An 18,512-nucleotide genomic window follows, 5' to 3' on the forward strand; every position below is an offset into this window, starting at 1 on the left:
TAACTACATTAGCTAAACATTCTCAGTAACATATTAAAACATTTAATGAAATCAGAAATGAGATTATACGACACATGTAAAACAGAATGGATGTTATGATGTCCTAAACAGTATTACATGCATGGAACAAAAGCAGAAATATTGACTGCAAAGATGCAACAACTTTGTCACAAGCAAGCACAACTCAAAAATAATAAGCACAAGTTGACATGCAAACATACAAAGGCAAGCATAACGCATAAACTGAATAAGGCAGAAAGCAAACAAAATATTATTTGGGTATACGCACCTGTGCTGTGATTAAGTTAGAAAAAGAGAAAACAATAATTTAATTTGATGAGGAATTACAGGCAATGCATCTACAGTTTTGACCATTCCAGGAAGCCATAAGAGATTTAAATTGATTAAAGTTTGAACATGTTCTGTAGTTTTCTGGTAGTGAGTTCCACAGCACAGGGGCAGCATATCTGAAGGAATTCTTACCAAATTTAGTTGTTTTCACTCTAGGGATTTCCAAAATATTTGTGTATCTGAAATTATATTTAGATTTTCTTTTATGTACTAATTCTGATAAGACAGGAGGTGCTAAGTTATTTAGTATTCTGAAAGTTTCTATTGCCATGGTTTTCATTCTTCTTATATGTAAGCTTGGTAAGTTAACTTTAGCTAGTAGGTTATTGTACGATGATTCATAGTCATTGTAGACAAATCTTAGAGCTCTTTCCTGATTTTTTTCCATTTTTTTAGTATTATCTTCAGAACAGAAATGCCATGACATTGGACAGAAGTTAAAATTTGAAATTATAAATGTATGGAATATAGTAAGCTTATTTAATTTACTTAAATTAGACCCAATTCTTTTCAAAACATTAAGTTGTCTTGCTGCCTTTTTACAAATATTACTTATATGAACATTAAAATTTAACTGATAATCTATGTCTACACCGAGCAGCTTAACAACTTCATCGCAGGTAATATCAGCTGGACCAATATTAAAAGTTGGGTTTTTTTCAAAAGTTCTTTTTCCAACAGCTATAGCCTGAAATTTATCTGGATTAGCTTGCATACAATTAAAATTAAACCATTCAATGAGAATTTGACTTTCTTGTTCTAAAACGTTTTTAACTTCATTAAAATCAGGTGAACTAAAAGATAGTGTGTTGTCATCTGCGTAATTATAAAGTGTTCCTTTCTGTATGAAATAGAAAATATCGTTAATAAATACATTAAAAAGTAAGGGACCTAGTATGGAGCCTTGAGGCACACCTTTCTTTATATTTTTCCATGAGCTGACGACATTACCAATTTTGATTTGCTGTTTGCGTCCAGTGAGATACGATTGAAGAAGAGTTGTTGCTGATTCGGATAAGCCATATGCAGATAGTTTACTTAATAAAATGTTATGAGGTAGGCAGTCAAATGCTTTTGATAAATCCATTAGGATAGCTGCTAAGTATAAATTTTGGTCTAAGGCATTTTTCCAATCTTCTAGTAATTTTAAAAGTGTAGATTGGCAACCATGGCCTTTCCTAAATGCACATAAAAAGTTATCAAAGATACTGTCAAAATAGTCAGAAAGCTGTAAGGACATAACTTTTTCAAATATTTTAGATGGAATTGGTAAGATACTGACTGGTCTATAATTTGATTTTGTCATTGTGTCGTTTTTCTTATGTAGAGGAGTAACCTGGGCTTGCTTAAGTTTATCTGGGAATACTTGTGTTGATATTGAAAGATTGACCAGGTCTGTTATTGGTTCAACAAGTGACTGCTTACCTAATTTTAATAATTTTACTGATATTTTGTCTGCTCCTGTGGCTTTTTTCACATTAAACTTGTCAATAATTTTAGAGACAGTCCCTGAGTCAGTACTCTTAAAGCTAAAATTACTATCTATGTTTTCTTGTTTTATTTTATTTAAACTTGGATGGTTATTCTTATCAAAAATATAATCCTTCCCTATACTATCTGCTACATTTACAAAATAGTCATTAAAAATATTTGCAACTTCCCTATTTTCAGACACTATTTTTTCATTTTCAGTTAAAATTATTTTGGGTTGTGAAGTACTTGATTTATTTGACAAGTAAGGTTTAATTGTATCCCAAAAATCATTTTCCTTACAACCACCTATACAACGTTCTTGGAAGTAGATGTTGATCGATTTCTTTTTTAGTTTATTTACATAATTTCTCTGTTTTCTATATTTTTCGAGGTAAATAACCATGACTAGTCTTACAGTATTTATTATAACTATTTAACATAAACATTAATTGACTTAAATGTTTGAACTAAGTTATGTACATATGCTAAGCTTTCTAACACGCTGACCATCAAGGTCAGCAAAGGTCAAGGTCATGTCAAGGTCGAAATGTGAAAAAGTGCTAAAATATCAGTTATTTACCTCAAATTGTTTTTAATCATTCGCAAACTAATGCAATATTGCATTTAAAGATTATATTTAAATAATATGTTATCATTTCCCATAATTATAATCCAAAAGTGAACCGCATAGGATATTTTGGTAAGATACACCAGACCATTACTTACCACCTCCTTATATCGACTTTTCTGAACAATTTCTAATCGTATTTTTAATCAACAAACAAATAATATTCATTTTTTTTTTTTGGGGGGGGGGGGGGCAATTAAATGATTTAATTTATATGTTTACATCAATACTTTAAATTCTTATAAATGAATTACCTGTGGCAATGTATCATGTATGAAACATTTAACTTGAGAATAAATTACAGTTAATTTCCTTTAAAGGTTACACACCACCTGTATTGGCATTAATAGTTTAGTGACAATCAGTGGATTTTGGAAACAAAAGTAAAACAAGCAATGGTATATACCCAAATGAAAAGTCTCAAGTATATGGAGCTGGTGTGATTAATTGCAAACAAGTGTTGAAGATCGAGAAATCCAAGATGGCCGCCATAACTTGCAATTACAGTTAAAACCTTATATTGGAATGGGGCAGTAATCAATAAAATATAGGGGTGACATTTTCACATCGATATAATACTTCTCCTATACTGAATTAGCTGTTGTCTTGGTTACCATGGTAACCTGGGGGATGCCAGCTGTCCTACCTCGCTAAAAATGAAATTCAGACATCCCCCCCCCCACACACACACAAATATACCAAGAATCGCTCTGGACAAAAAAAATGCACACAAATACCTCTAGGGACTGTACTAGGCGTAGTGAATATATAATCATCATAATTACATAGCACAATAACCGTTTTCAAGAGTAGTTGATTTCATTTAATACCACGACCCCACATGAAGGTTATCACGGTTGAATAGAATCCTATGTACATAAGATAAAATAAAATGGCAAACACCAGAGCGACTTTCTTATTACAACATGTTAAGACGTCGTCACTGACGCTCTCTGACATCAATGTAATTTCACTCACTGGAGCTCGTGGTTCAGCATCGCCGTCAGATGATGACGCAAATGTTACGTAATTATGCGACGCATTACTAGCCATATCGTTACAGCAGCATTTAGGCAAGATAGGTCGAAATAACAAAATTATGAAGAAGAAAAGATATACACATCCAATTAAACCGTCTATAACATCCATCGTGATTCTCAGGTTTGTATGCGCACTTCTCGATGAATTCATATAAAACGACGCTAAGAACAGCATACTCCCATACATATATAACAACTGCTGAAACACGTACAGAAGATAGACTCGAATGAACCATTGCTTGAACCACACACGGTCATTCCATATCTCCTTTACCACACAGAACACCTGAATCGGCAGAATAAGTAGGCTAATCACTGGGAAAGGGATATAGTTAATCCAATAGGTAATGTCGTACAAACGGTCCTCATCTTGTGGCGGATCGTGCTTCAGGCTTTGAGCGCTTGTGTAGTTTATTGCCAGCCTAAGCCATCCGAGTAATTGTTGGGCCAGAAGGCCGAACAGGCAAACATATTTTATAACTAAAAGTTTTTTATTCACTTCCATTTCCTCGGTCTAGTACAACTTCAACTTTCACAAAATGCTAGACAATTACAAACAACACTCAACAAAGAGACTTCAATCTTCTTACAAATGTTGTATATTTTGAGCTGCTGGTCTCCCTTTATGCTACTTTTTATAAATTGACATTTAGGTCAGGTATTTACTGAAACACCAATATTTCCAGGTAAAGAACAACAACGTAACAGTCTCTAACATGGATGTGCATTTCCAAAGTATGTTCCAGTTCCTTTTTAGATAAGTATGTATATACAGTAACTACTATCCCACATTTGCACCATTTAGTATTCTCATTCTATGTAAAATCAGCTTTATAACTATCAGTATGTTAAAGTATGTATGAATAAAAGTTATTTTCGGCCTTGTCTCTAAATATGCTGTGACGTAGGCATCATTATTCTGCAGCAGTGTTGTGAGAAGTACGCGGGTAACTGCCAAAACGCGGATCTGGTTAGATTACACAATATTCTAAAACACTATTTATTTATTTTGAAACGAACTTTTATTGATGCTGTTGTTTTTTGGCCGATTTAGTCACCCTTAAAGCTGCACTCTCACAGATTAAACGTTTGGACAATTTTTTTTTTTTGTATATTATTCATATGAAACATGCATATATGTTAAGGTATATGCGATTACAGTAGACTGTGTGTAAGTCAAGTTTCCAAAACGTATGGATCTCCTTTGTTGAATATTTGGAAGTGCTCATGTAGAAAAAATCATATTCCAACATATTATCGATATAACCTAAAATATAACATAATTTTTTAAGCCCGTGCCCGTGAATACTGTTGTTTTTTTTAATCTTGCCTAATATTGAGCATTGTCACTTAAAGGGACTCACTTGCATTTTTTAAAATAAAGTCGTAATATAACGTTCCTGAATTGGATGACATACATCAATGTAAATGGTTGATTGTTCTGAATTGATATCACCAAATCAGAATAATTTATCAATCAACCTTTAAAAAACTAGTATTTAATTATACATATACAAATATGCATTCACAACAAAAGCCTGAATTGAAGTATACAATGAAATAAAGAATCCAAATAACTGCAAAATATGTAATAATCGCTCAAATGAAACTATCTACTTATCAGCCGACTCAAAAAATATCAATACAGAAATGAAAAAAAAACAACATCTGACCGTAAAATACATGTACATTGTTTTTGTTTTAAGGCTGTAGGCCGCTAGGCCGCAGACTTAAAAAACCGTATATCGGAATCTTCCATCGGCAAATTCGACATACCATTTTCAACATTTGCCGAAAACATGTGCATATGGGGTGTCAACCCCAGCGCTCTTAGAATTGACCTTACGCCAGGAATTTGATTGACGAGTCAATTGACCAATCAGATAGCCGCGCTGATAAGCCCGCATCGGGTTTGTTACTATCCGCCATTTTGTCCGACAAACAAGTTATATCCGTCAATAGTCGTCAATGTTTTTTCCGCTGTAAAAATGGTTAAAAGATGCAGTTATGGAACCTGCAACACTGACAGCAGATACACTGAAAGACTTGAGAACAATATAAAGTGTGTTAAATATTAATTTTAAAATGATATAACATGTATATTGAAGTTGATGTTTTATATTTTATAAGAGCGTTTAGCTGCAATCATAAGCAACTAGCTTACTACCTTCAAGTTCGATCATTATAGTCTAAACGACGTTCTCAATACCTCAATTCTTGTTGGTCATATATATTGACGCCCTAAAATAAATCTAAAATTATATTGCATACAACACATGGCATCTCATTACCCTTTTAAGGGTGAAAACATTTCTGTATTGTGAAATAACACGTGTTTATGCAAACATTGCAATACTCTGTTATACTGTGCATGATCATGATTCAACAAGCCACACTGACTCAGGAATTATGTAACAACAATTTAACCAAAGACAATCTATGTTACATGTCGAACAGTCAAACCATTAGTTCATAGTCATCCCGCTGGTTAACCACGGCCGAAAGTATCTTCTTTGACGACTCCTCTTGTTTCTGGATAGCTAGACAGGCTTTCGTACTAAGGGTTGACGCTAAACATTTGGTATGGCCTAAGATTGTTCAAAGGAGCAGTTTTATTTACGACGGTATTTATAGTCAGAGGAAAATATACATTTAAATGTATGCATCCATCGTTCCTGAAAGGTTAACATTTTAATTTAAAAGTAATGACACAATTGTATCTGTAAATAACAGATAACTCGATCTTAAAAAAAATAAAAAAAATATTCACTTAGTGTACAGCGTCATTTGTTTCAAGAGGGAAGATTTTAATAGTCTTAAATGGTTATTATACTTACGATAAATGAAAAAAACAACATACCCTTGCTGACACTTGCAGTGGGCGTCTAGTAGGCGTTTTTTCAAAGTGTCAACTTCCAGATTAACTACATGGCAAGGATTAGATTTCCGCTGACTCGGGTGTACTTCACCTCGAATCAGGTCCGAATTCTCACTCCCCTCAAATACTTGTATTTCTCTAATGTAGCTTCCGGATAAAAAAGCAGAAGCTTTCTGTTTTTTTCTTTAGCGATATTTGTTCTTTTACGTATTCTAAGCTGATATTGTCAGGAATATCCCGGAGACCGAGACGCCTTTGTTTATCCGCCATCTTTGGTCAGTGTCGGACATAAGCGGAGTAACTTCCCCTGATTATCGGGGGCGTGGCCTATCGAGCCATGGCGTAAGGTCAATTGCAAAGGTCAAAACACAAATTTACATTACCTGTCTGGTAAAAGCTAGCTACGGAGTTGCGTTCTGCATTTTAAGTAGCTTGCTAAAAGGAGCGCTGTAATTCATAATATTTGCGGTTAATTTAGTGCGAATAAGCTGCGTTTTTTGCGTAATTACGCGATTTATTAAATGATTTATTAAATGCCCCGAGACACAACTAATGATATAATTGTGTTATCATATTGGCATGTGCAGTTTTTTTCGATAGGTCTTTTTCCCATTGATAATGTAGACCATACAACCATTACTTTTTTAATACATACTAACAATATGTTACCATGACTAATTGAGAATTTAGATCACACCAGACTACATAAGTTATCGTCGCCCTCACCTAGTTTACGGTGTAGGCTGTAGCATAGGAAAAATAACATGTCCAAATAACTCAAAATATACAAATCACAGAAATAAGCGTATAATACTAGAGCAACCTTTTTATTACAACTGTTCTAGACGTCTTTAAATGCAATCTTTTTCACGCTGTGGCTTAAACATTTCAATTTGGTGTTCGGCCATACAGCGAAAACAAGGAGACAGAGATTGACAGTTTTGACAGTATAAATATGAGGCACAAACCACCAGTAAGGCCGTCTACGACATCCATTGTGTATATGACCGTTTCAGCATCTCTGTCTGCGGTAACCACATAAAACATTGACGTGTGTCCAATACTCCCGTACATGCTATACAAGGGGGGGGGTCACAAAAATTCTACACACTGGTAAAGCAATGTTTAATGAGAAATATGTCATACCGTACGCCGTATGGAGAAAGAGAACTCTTGTAGGCAGTAAAACTATTGCAATGGCTGGAAAGGACATGTAGGTTTTCCAAATGATGTCCTGATATTGCCTCCAGCGACAGGTTGTGCTTGTGTATTTGTACAATCGTGAAGTTGAGAGCAACACGAACCGAACACGAACAACATCTCAAGGCCCTTATAGATGTGAACTAAATATCGGATATTGGAACACAAAAGGACTAGCCTCAAAGTGTAATTCTCTTGATATATTTGCCCTTGCGGAGACATATAGGGAGGAAAGTAATACAGAGTTTAAATATTAAGCAAGCTCAGCGACTGCATTTCTGACGGTTTGGGCGTGATACAGGTGTTGACATCTTAATGTTTATATCCCAAATAAGATGTAGTGTTATTACTACTGGATTTGCTCAACAAATATATTATCTATAATATGTCGATGTAATAATATTCGACACGCTGCTATGTATTGTATTGTATTACGATAACACTAGAAACATTCGACAGATAAAGAAAAGGGTATCGTGGTTTATAACTAAAATTAATAGATAACTATAACTTTTTAAAGATTCAATTTTTATCGAATATTCGAATATTCGATCGAAAGAATTACCGAATATTCGAATATCGATTTTACCATTCGTTTGCATCCCTAATAATAACGGACATCAGCATGAGAGATGTGAATCACTGTGACAACATTTTCCGATATATATGCAGAATAAAGGTACAATAATTCAGACATTTATGCAAAAAAACTACAGAAACAAGCTCAGTGGCAAAAAGTTTAAGTTTACGTAAACCCGGTTTAATGGCACTGGGCAAACGCCAAAGACATAGAACATAAAAACAAAATATCACAAACAAGAAACATGCTATAAAGAAAACTGAGACTGAAGAACGTAAAAAAATACTATGTACCAAAACATGAATAAGTTTCAAGACCAAATGAGCACTACCCTTACTGCCGAAGTATTAACCAATACTTGTGATTTAATAAATGACTTATGACATGATATAAATGATATAATAGACTGTGTAACTGCAAATTTGAAAACTGTAGGGAAATGTTCATAAAATGTTCTTTCATAAACCCAACATGGTTTGATGCTGAATGCCATAACTTGAAAAGGGAAAAATAGTCTTGCGCGAGTACCGTCAGAACGGAACAGAGTGAACTTGAAACAAATGTAAAAATGCACGAATAACGTTTACCCCCCCCCCCCCCCCCTAAATCTCAATTGCATTATAGCGAACAGTAAGATTAAAATAGAAGTTGTCTTTATCATTCAACGTCATTTTGGACAAAAGTTAAACGCCTATCAATAAGGTGTCGAGTAATCCATAACATCATGTCTACCAAAGAATGGGTTAGGCACTTTGATTATTTATTGAATATACTATAGCGGCGGACAGAGATAAACCTTTGATAGTTGTTGAAACAGATGAAGACTTGGACGAGATAGAAGAATTTATAGTAAAAACAGACAATAGAGAAGAATAATGATAAGTGAGACTTTCCATTTAACACCTAAAAGCCGGAAAAGCAGCGGGACCTGATGCCATTGTATCAGAGCTTTTGTATGTATGCAATTGATTTAATATGTGTTATACTTGTTCATTTATTTAGTAGCCTGTTTAAAAACGTACAATATCCAAACTGTTTGTGTGAGTCAAAATCGAAACAATCTATTAAAAGAATTATATAAATAACGCTAATAATTATAGAGGAGTTTCCTTGCAAAATGTACTGTGGTATATTAGTGTCCCCTCTAAACTTCTTTGTGCAAGTGTTCGTAAAATTTCTGAAAATCAAGCTGGTTAAAGCACCGTGGATAATACCTTTATATAAAATTATACTATTTAACGCATGGTTAATATACAGAAAGGCAAATTGGATGTGGCTTTTGTTGACTTTCAAAAATGTTTTGATACTATTAATAGAAGCCATATATGGTATATTTTAAATCGGAAAGGAGTCAAAGGGAAATATTTATTAATATCGATGTTATGGATATCGTGGTAACTATTTACAAAGCTATATTGGTTTAAATCATGGTTGTTTAGCAAGTCCAAAATTGTTTTCCTTTTTTATTGACGAATTAAGTACTTTCTTAGAAAGTAATAATGTATATGGAATACAGATGCATCCATGCATATACCCTTATTCTGTCTCAATGGGCGTATCTTTACTATGTTCATCACTATTGATTGGCGGATGTCTTTAGTTGAAAATTATCCACATTAAACAGCATCCGGATTAAGTTTGCAAATCCGGATTTTTCGCAAACTTAATGTCTTTGTTTTTCACCAAATTTTGTTTTTGTATTATTGAAACCGGTTTGGTAATACTACTTAGAGATATTATCTTATTCCTGATATTTTATTTAGACCTTTGCTATGTTCATCACTATTGTTTGGTGGATGTCTTTAATTGAGAATTATCTACAGTTATTTATTCAATGAAGTAAACAAAATCATTACTCGTTCTACTCTCAATTCCGAGTCGAGCGAATAATAAATAATTCTGAACTTAGCCACATCTGTAGAATTGCACATTTATTAACCTTTTCTATTTACTTTCTTATAATTAAACCTTTTATTTTCCTTCATTTGTTCAAAGTGATGTACTGCGTCTGTGTATATAAATATTATAAAAAACATTCAGTATTTTTTAAAATGAAGATTTAATTTTGTATTGGCAACTTAAAGACATGAATAAGGGGTAAAAAACTAGAAAGATTGTGAATTCTCCCAAAATACTCAATCCACTTAGAAGGGCTTAGCATTGAAATGAAATTTAAAAATGGGAGCAAAACCTAAATCATATTCAATATAATATAGGATTGCATACAGATGGCTCTGTTATTACTGGACAAATATTAAATATAAAATTAAGGGACATGTTGATCAAAACTGAAAGTTACTGGAATTATACTTGTTTGCATTTTATGGAGTCAGACATGAAAAGAGTTTTTATGTGTGATCAGTGATCTAAAGGCTTATTATTCAAAATAGGTCTCTTGTTAAGTATTATTGAAAAAAGTTCTACTATACATTGCTGAAAAGCTTAGTAACCTGGCTAAATATTTTGTTTAAGGCTTTTATTTACATTTTTTTTTTTCAATTGAGTTTTGTGAAATCGTGTAGTTGAGCGCAACATGAACCCATTCCAGTACGTGTTGTATAAGAAGACCAAACAGGCATAGGTATTTCACCACCACGTACCTCAATGTCTTCGCCATATTCTCGTCATATTGCGTTATGGAAAACTGCTAGAATGATCACCAATCAATCGACAAACAGCTCCCGGAATTTATTTGCACGAATTATTGAAATAAATATAAGCCGCATCCGTTCACAGCAACAACAACGATTAGAATAAAGTAATTAAGTCAAAATAATATTTTATTATTATAAACATTCGTCTCATTTTAGTTTGCAATAGAGTAGAATGAGAAAACATTTCCTCGCCTATATTAATACGACCCTGTAAAACGTGCATTCATTTTATTATTGTTAACATCCGTCTCATTTTAGTTTGAAATGCAATCAAATTAGTAAACACTTCTTCACCTATATTAATACGACCCTGTGTAACGTGCATTCAGCCTTGCAAAACGTCACTGACTAATAGACGATCGATGTGCCTGAGGTTACGAAGCTGAACCAAATATAGGGCAGACGTGCAATCCATCAAGACAAAAATGCATGAACATGTAAATTTATGAAAATTGCAGAGACTAGCCAAACACATTAGAACTATAAAAAGTATACGACCCAAGGTCAAACAAACGAACGAGAGTCGCACAACGTTTAACGTCACCTATACAACAAACACAGAACACATGTACATTAAGATACATTTCGTATTAAATACAGGTTGGTAGTTCCACATATAACTGCCACCAAAACAATAGTTCACTGAATTTGAACTCATTTTGAAAGCTTTGATAATGGTGGTGCCCATTATTGATAAAATGGGAGACTGCCCGTTTACTAATGCAACAACATTTATACGATGTATTGTGTCCCTTGCTGATTGTTGATCAAAACACATGCATCACATTTTGAATATACTTTGAATGCACTTTAATGATGATGATGAAGATGATGATGATGATGATGATGATGATGATGATGATGATGATGATGATGATGATGATGATGATGATGATGATGATGATGATGATGATGATGATGATGGTGGTGATGGTGGTGGTGGTTGGGGTTGAGGTTGTGGTGGTGATGATGATGATGATGATGATGATGATGATGATGATGATGATGATGATGATGATGATGATGATGATGATGATGATGATGATGATGATGATGATGATGACGACGACGACGACGACGATGATGATGATGATGATGATGATGATGGTGGTGGTGGTGGTGGTGGTGGTTGTGGTTGAGATGGTGGTGATGGTGGTGATGATGATGATGATGATGATGATGCCATCTTTCTGTTCGTCCATCTGCATGCTTACCGAATAAAACCGCTAAGTTCAAGGCAGTTCAAGACGGTTTGTTACGACAATCTAATGATCTCTTTTGTTTTCTAAGAGAAAAAATCAACCTGATTTAAAGACGTAAGTACTATGTGTATTTGCCACGTGCCCTGTCTATCTCTTCGTTCGTGTTGATTACGAATATTTTGTCATAAATAAATAATTGGCATACTAGACCCTCTTATTTCAAGTGTAGTATTAATATGAACTTACCGCTGCCTCAATGTGCTTGAAGTAGTATTGCCGCAAACGTTATACATGAAGTGAGACATACCAGGAGTGAAAGGCAAACCTTTGTCATGCGTTAATGCAACTCGGTAGTATTTCACTATGCGGTTCTGATGCAGTTGGGTGACATTATTGTTCAATTGTATTTTGCAAAATATATGTTAAATATGCGCTTCTTTTTATTTTCTTCTTCGTTCTTTCTCATACTATATTTTTTCTACCTCAATACAGTTGATTAATTTAGAATAAAGTTGTTTTTTTTTCTACAATAAATGTTTTTGCATTTAACGTCTATCATTCAATTGCCTAAATTTTAAACATCATTTAATATGAGCTTGTATATTAATAATAATATGATTATAACTCCATCACTAGTATCCGCCTCAAATGCTAATTGTAATTTATCATAACAGGGAAAGGAACTCTATTAGTTTATTTCTACCGTTCCAATCCTGAAATTTGATTATGTATTTGTATTGAAATGTTGATAAATTTTGCTCAATAAAATATGTTTAAACCAAATATGCGCTGTTAAGATTTAAATAAAATATACAAATACTACTTTTATAAAGACCAATAAAGCGGAAGAATCTATACTATTTATTTTTTAATAGTATTTCAAATGATGAATAAATTCAACATCTATCATGTAAACACTAATGATTAAAATAACCTGCATTTTAATTGATGTATTTTTGCACAGCCTTGCTAAAATCAGGTTTAAACAAACAAAGAAATGAAGTAGACATTTTGCAGTGAATCTGAAAAGGTTGCAAAATATATATTAAATATGCGCTGTTAAGATTTAAATAAAATATACACATACTGCTTTCATAAAGACCAATAAAGCAGAAGAATCTAAACTATTTATTTTTAAAAGCATTTCAAATGATGAATTAATTCAACAATTGGTGAGAACAAATATAAAATCATTGATGAACTATAACGGGGAAAAATCCAACCCAATATATGTTTGCGTCGATATAGGGTATAGTTAAGATGAATAATGTAAATGGTTTGTTACATTATAAGAGAGAAAACAAATGTGGTATCTCCTTTTGTGAAATCTTAAGATAACATTTTTCTCAGATATTATTTTTATCACTTGTTGAAACTTATCTGGAGTTTCACCTTAAAACAGTCTCAATTGAAAGACAAGGAACTGGCAGCTGTAGAACAATTTAAGACACATAATTTAATCAAAAGAAAACATAATGTAGACCATCAATTTCCACTGGCTATGATTTTTCCAATATTTACGTTTGAAACTTAAATGTTTTTCAAGACAGCGTAAAAGTATGCTAAGTCATATGCAAAAGAGTTTCTACTCTTTTATTCAACAAAAATATATGGATTCTTGAACACAAGCCCTTTTTTCGTATGGAGGGAAAAGACTCTAGTCTAAATGTAACCGGCACACTTTTTATCCCCTTTCTCTTGAGAAATTTGAAGTTATTCAATGTAAAATAAACTGAATGAATGAATGTATATAGATGAGTTATTAAATATGTATGAATAAATGAATGAAAGGCAATATTTCTTGAAAAATGACATTGTTATTATTTGTGTTGTTCGGATTGTTAAAGTAGATGTTTATCTTGTCCATAAGCTGAATTCAACTGCACACTAAATAAAGCAGTATTCTACATCATATCTGTAGTAAAACTGCTAATAGCATTTTTTTTGCATTGAATACAATTCTCGCTTAAGAAAGCGAACAGAATTTGTGAATATATTCACAACTCAGACCAATGACCAATACTAAGAGGTTTCTTCATTAGTCTCATTACAAAATGATACAACCACGAAGCCGTGGCCACAACCGATCGACAAAAGGCACGAAATAAAGTCATTTAAGAAACAAACAAACACTTGAAATTAACTTAAAGGACCAAACGTACCTCACATAATGGTTCAGTTTGGTCACATCTCCATAACGTGATTTTGATTGACTTAAACGGACCGCGTCATGCCGTACACCAATAAATGATTGGCTGGCGGGTATCTCTTAACCCCCCCCCCCCCCACCCCGGCGTTTTTTAAACAATAGATACATAAAAGGCAGGGATATTTAATGCCAAAATATATACCATCACTTACCTCCTTATGGCCTGAACAACCGAACCAGATAACACAGAAGCTCAAGATTAGCCTCCCTATAAAACTGTTTATCAACTAATTGTTTTACAGGGTTGTGGTCTTTGGGACGCGCCCCCTCCAAACAAGTGGTTATATGGTAATATACCGAATTTCAGATAAATAAATAAAGCCCAAGGCATAAATCAGGTCTCAATACAGATGCAGAAAATTACTTTTTACAACTGTAGAACTATTTATTCAATTTTGAATTAACGGGGGATGGCTCCGGGGGGGGGGGGGTGATTCCTTGTGTTGTGTGTGGATGTGTGGATGGGTTAGATCAAGCATGTCGGTTATTTCACTTAGATAGAAAGCCTACTTACCTTCCTACCTTCCTGTCGTGGATTTAAGCCCTACGCCAGGCAAACTTTTTTCTCCAAAATTTCCTTTACTCGTATCACAAGTAGAAGACTTTAGTGCTAAATCGGCCTAAATCGGCCGGAATCGGCCTGAAATGCTAATGAGGGGAGGAGTGTAGTGTTTGTGGGAAATAATAATCAGTGCGGTTTTCACAGTCTGTTACATCGCAGTGCTAGTGTTCGGCAGTTTTCGGTTCGACCTCATCACTAGTCGCTCTTTCTCTTATTACGTTTAAAGACCAGCTTTCAAACTTAAAAAGCCAAAGTCATGAATTGAGGCTGAAGACATGTGCAGAATATCTCTTTTACTAATGAAAACTAAGGTAATCGCAAGCTACTTCTATGAACTTTGACTTAGTAAAATACAGTACAATACAATTTCTAACTGAAGTTATAGACAACAGAAATTGATTTTCTGTTGTTTAAGCAACAGCGATCCCGATCGTACAAACTTTTTGTACGATCCCAACCTATGTCTTCACATGCCATCCCTAAGTAAAATATATAATCCTTATACTTCATGCCTAAGTTATTGATTTGTAATCAAATTCTATTGCCAGTAATAGTTAGAGTGACATTCTCTTCATAATCTAAAATGCGATTCAAATGTACGCCTTTACATGTGTTGTTTTTATATTCCAAGTTATATAACTTGTTGTTAGTCTTTACTTAAAGCGACAGTCCGCAAAAGTAACCGTATTTCAAAAGTTTTTAATAAGTTCCACATTGTTTCATTTAAATTATTTTTTAAAAAATCGCTTTAATAACTTAGATTTAACAAATTGAAAATTGCCGAAAGTTGCTATTTTTAGACGGCAAAAGAGAAAGTAGGTCTACGGTTTTTCCGACTACTCTTGGGGGCGATACTATTTCCCGGTCCCGGTCTCATCCGGTCCCGGTCTCCTCCGGTCTCTGTTTTATAGTAGCTATCGGGCGTGATCAAAAAGGTGTTAATGACCGCGGGGGGTAATAGGATTACAAAAGATTACAGTTGATTAAAACATTAGATATTTGATGATAATTATGTCACTATTTATTTCAAATTTTATATCAATAAAACATAAAATAAATTTAGGCAAAGATAAAAACATGAAATATGCACATGTACTGAAATTAATGTCATGAATAACAAACACATTGAGTGTGTGTTTTTTTTCATAATAAATTCAGTTATAAGTATACTATTGATAATAGTAATACAAAAAATAACAATGCTTGACTACATGTAAATCAAATTTGTAAGTTATCTCAGTACTTCAGGAATTCTATTATCCTTCTTTTGTTTAACTATTGATTTTGTTGCAGCAGATGCGCTTCCACGACCAGTTGCCTTATGTATTTCTGCCAACTGATCGTCTAATTTTATTTTTTATGCCGACGCATTTCATGTGGAATCTTAAACGATAGAGTACCAGTAGATAAAGCTGTTATGTATATGCAGCTTGCGTGGAAATCGTGGCTATCGTGAGGAAACGTGTTGGAGCGTGTCAGAGCGTATCAGAACGTGAACGACAATCGGGGATACCGTAGGAGAGCGTGACGCAACGTGGAGCAATAAATGGTAGAAAAGTGTATATCGTAACAGATCGTGGTAGATCGTAGCAGAGCGTGGAGCTATCGTGAGACGTCGCAGCGAAGCGGGATGAAAAAATTTGTCCACGCTGGTCCCGATCTGTTGCGATTGTACTCCACGTTCTGTTACGCTTCGTTACGTTCCGTTACGTTTTGTTACGAAGGCCACGCTATGTCACGATTAGAAAATGAATCGGGGCAATCGTGGTGAAATTTAAGTTTGATTTAAAATCCGTCCCGATGCCCAAGATGTCCCCGATTCAACCACGTTCCGTTACGCTCCCCCACGATCACCCCGATTCGACTCCACGCTCTGTTACGTTCGCCACGATGCTCTGGAATCGGGGACATCGTGGTAATCGTGGCCTAATATAAACCTAGCATTAGCGAATAGCACAAAATTATAAACGAAAAATGGAGACATAATGTGTTGATTACTTCAGAATGGCGCAACTTCAAAGAAACACTCTTCATCTAGTAGCTTTAATGTCTAAGCACACGCATAATTACTATAATAGGATGTTATAACATTGCAACTTTTAGCTCCAGAAAATGTGTTTGTGTACTTTTTCTCCATTCATTGATTTACTTGTTTACATGCGATGAACATTGTATAATGTTTTACGCAATAAACATATCGTATCGTATCGATATGAGTCGGATATGCAAACATGGAATTTTTCAATTGTAATCATTTATGCTTAAAAATTTTTATGTCGGGGGGGGGGGCGGTAAACATAAAAGGAAGAACAATAACATAACATAACATAATTTAAAAGGTGCAATTCTAAGTTACTTCATACTCTAGCCGTCCTCAATCTTTTATGCAAAAAACATGAGCATTTGTACTGCATCGCATCTTTCTCTACACCTTTAACACGAATTGCATAAATAGTGTATACCTATAACAAATTGCATAAATTAAGACATAATGTTTATATATTTTATACCATTTTGTTACATATAAAAACAAATAAGATTGTCAAAATCGTGTTATAAACATCAGCAACACAATCCGTTGCCTGGGGCCATAAGTTATGAACCGGGAATTATGAGACCGGATGAGACCGGATTTTACGAGGAGAGACCGGGAAATAGTATCGCCCTGCGCATGCGCAAGAACTTTGGAATCCCACTGTTTTTTCTATTTATATAACCGTTAACTCTCGGGGGCCGATAGTTAAGAAGAGATATTGAAAATGACACGAAAAACTCATTTCTAGGTCGATTTGAACCAAAAATTTTTTGGATTCGTCAGTCAGGAATGCTTATCAACACATAGATGATTTTTTTTTTTTCATGGCTAATTTGCCCGATTTGCGGACTGTCGCTTTAAGTTATTATGATGAAACCGTTTTTTTAAATGACTTTGACCCAAATTGACACATTACTCCAATCCAATGGAACCTACTTACTTAAAACATCTGACTCAAAACAAACAATCACCAGATATATCTTCGCATAAGCCCCTTAAACAAGTAGCATCATTATCTCTCAATATTTGTAACAGTGACCTTGATCTTGATACAACTATCTCCTAAATCTGTCCTTAGCTAAACCTTTCATTAAACAACCTACACATACAGTTTCATCACAACAGCTGAAATCAATCGAAACTGTTGCGCTATTATCATTTTTTTATTCGGAGCGAGGAGTTCCGAATGTATCATTTTCCTGCTTTAACTAACAGCGAAAAGCATATGTTTGACACCCGCCTTCCTGCCCGTTCATTCAACCAACAACGTACCCAAATCTAATAAGAAGGATTTTCCTTCGATTAATTAGATTAGAGTAAGCATGGTGTTAGGTAAGTTGGATTCGATAATAATTGGATTCAACAGCAACTTTTCTAAAAAAATAATAATTTGTTCTTTTCAACCGAGGATGAAAATATTAATATGTAATCGCTTTACTAAAGCCACAATGAAAGGATCAAGTTATCACCCATCAATATTTCTCACTCATTATTACGGCATTTTATAAATATGCATTAACCTGAAGTGGCGGATCCGTGGTCTACTGGTAACACACTTGTCTGCTATACCAGGATCGCAGGTTCGATTCCCTGCCGCACCTCTAAAAATAATACTAATCGTCTTCCGGGTGGATGAGTTGCTCATTTAAGGTACGACACAATAGTTGTAAGTGGAGGCAATTTATTAAAACTATTAAAAT

This window comes from Mya arenaria, chromosome 1 (genome assembly GCF_026914265.1).
Source record: "Mya arenaria isolate MELC-2E11 chromosome 1, ASM2691426v1".
Taxonomy (NCBI): Eukaryota; Metazoa; Mollusca; class Bivalvia; order Myida; family Myidae; genus Mya; species Mya arenaria.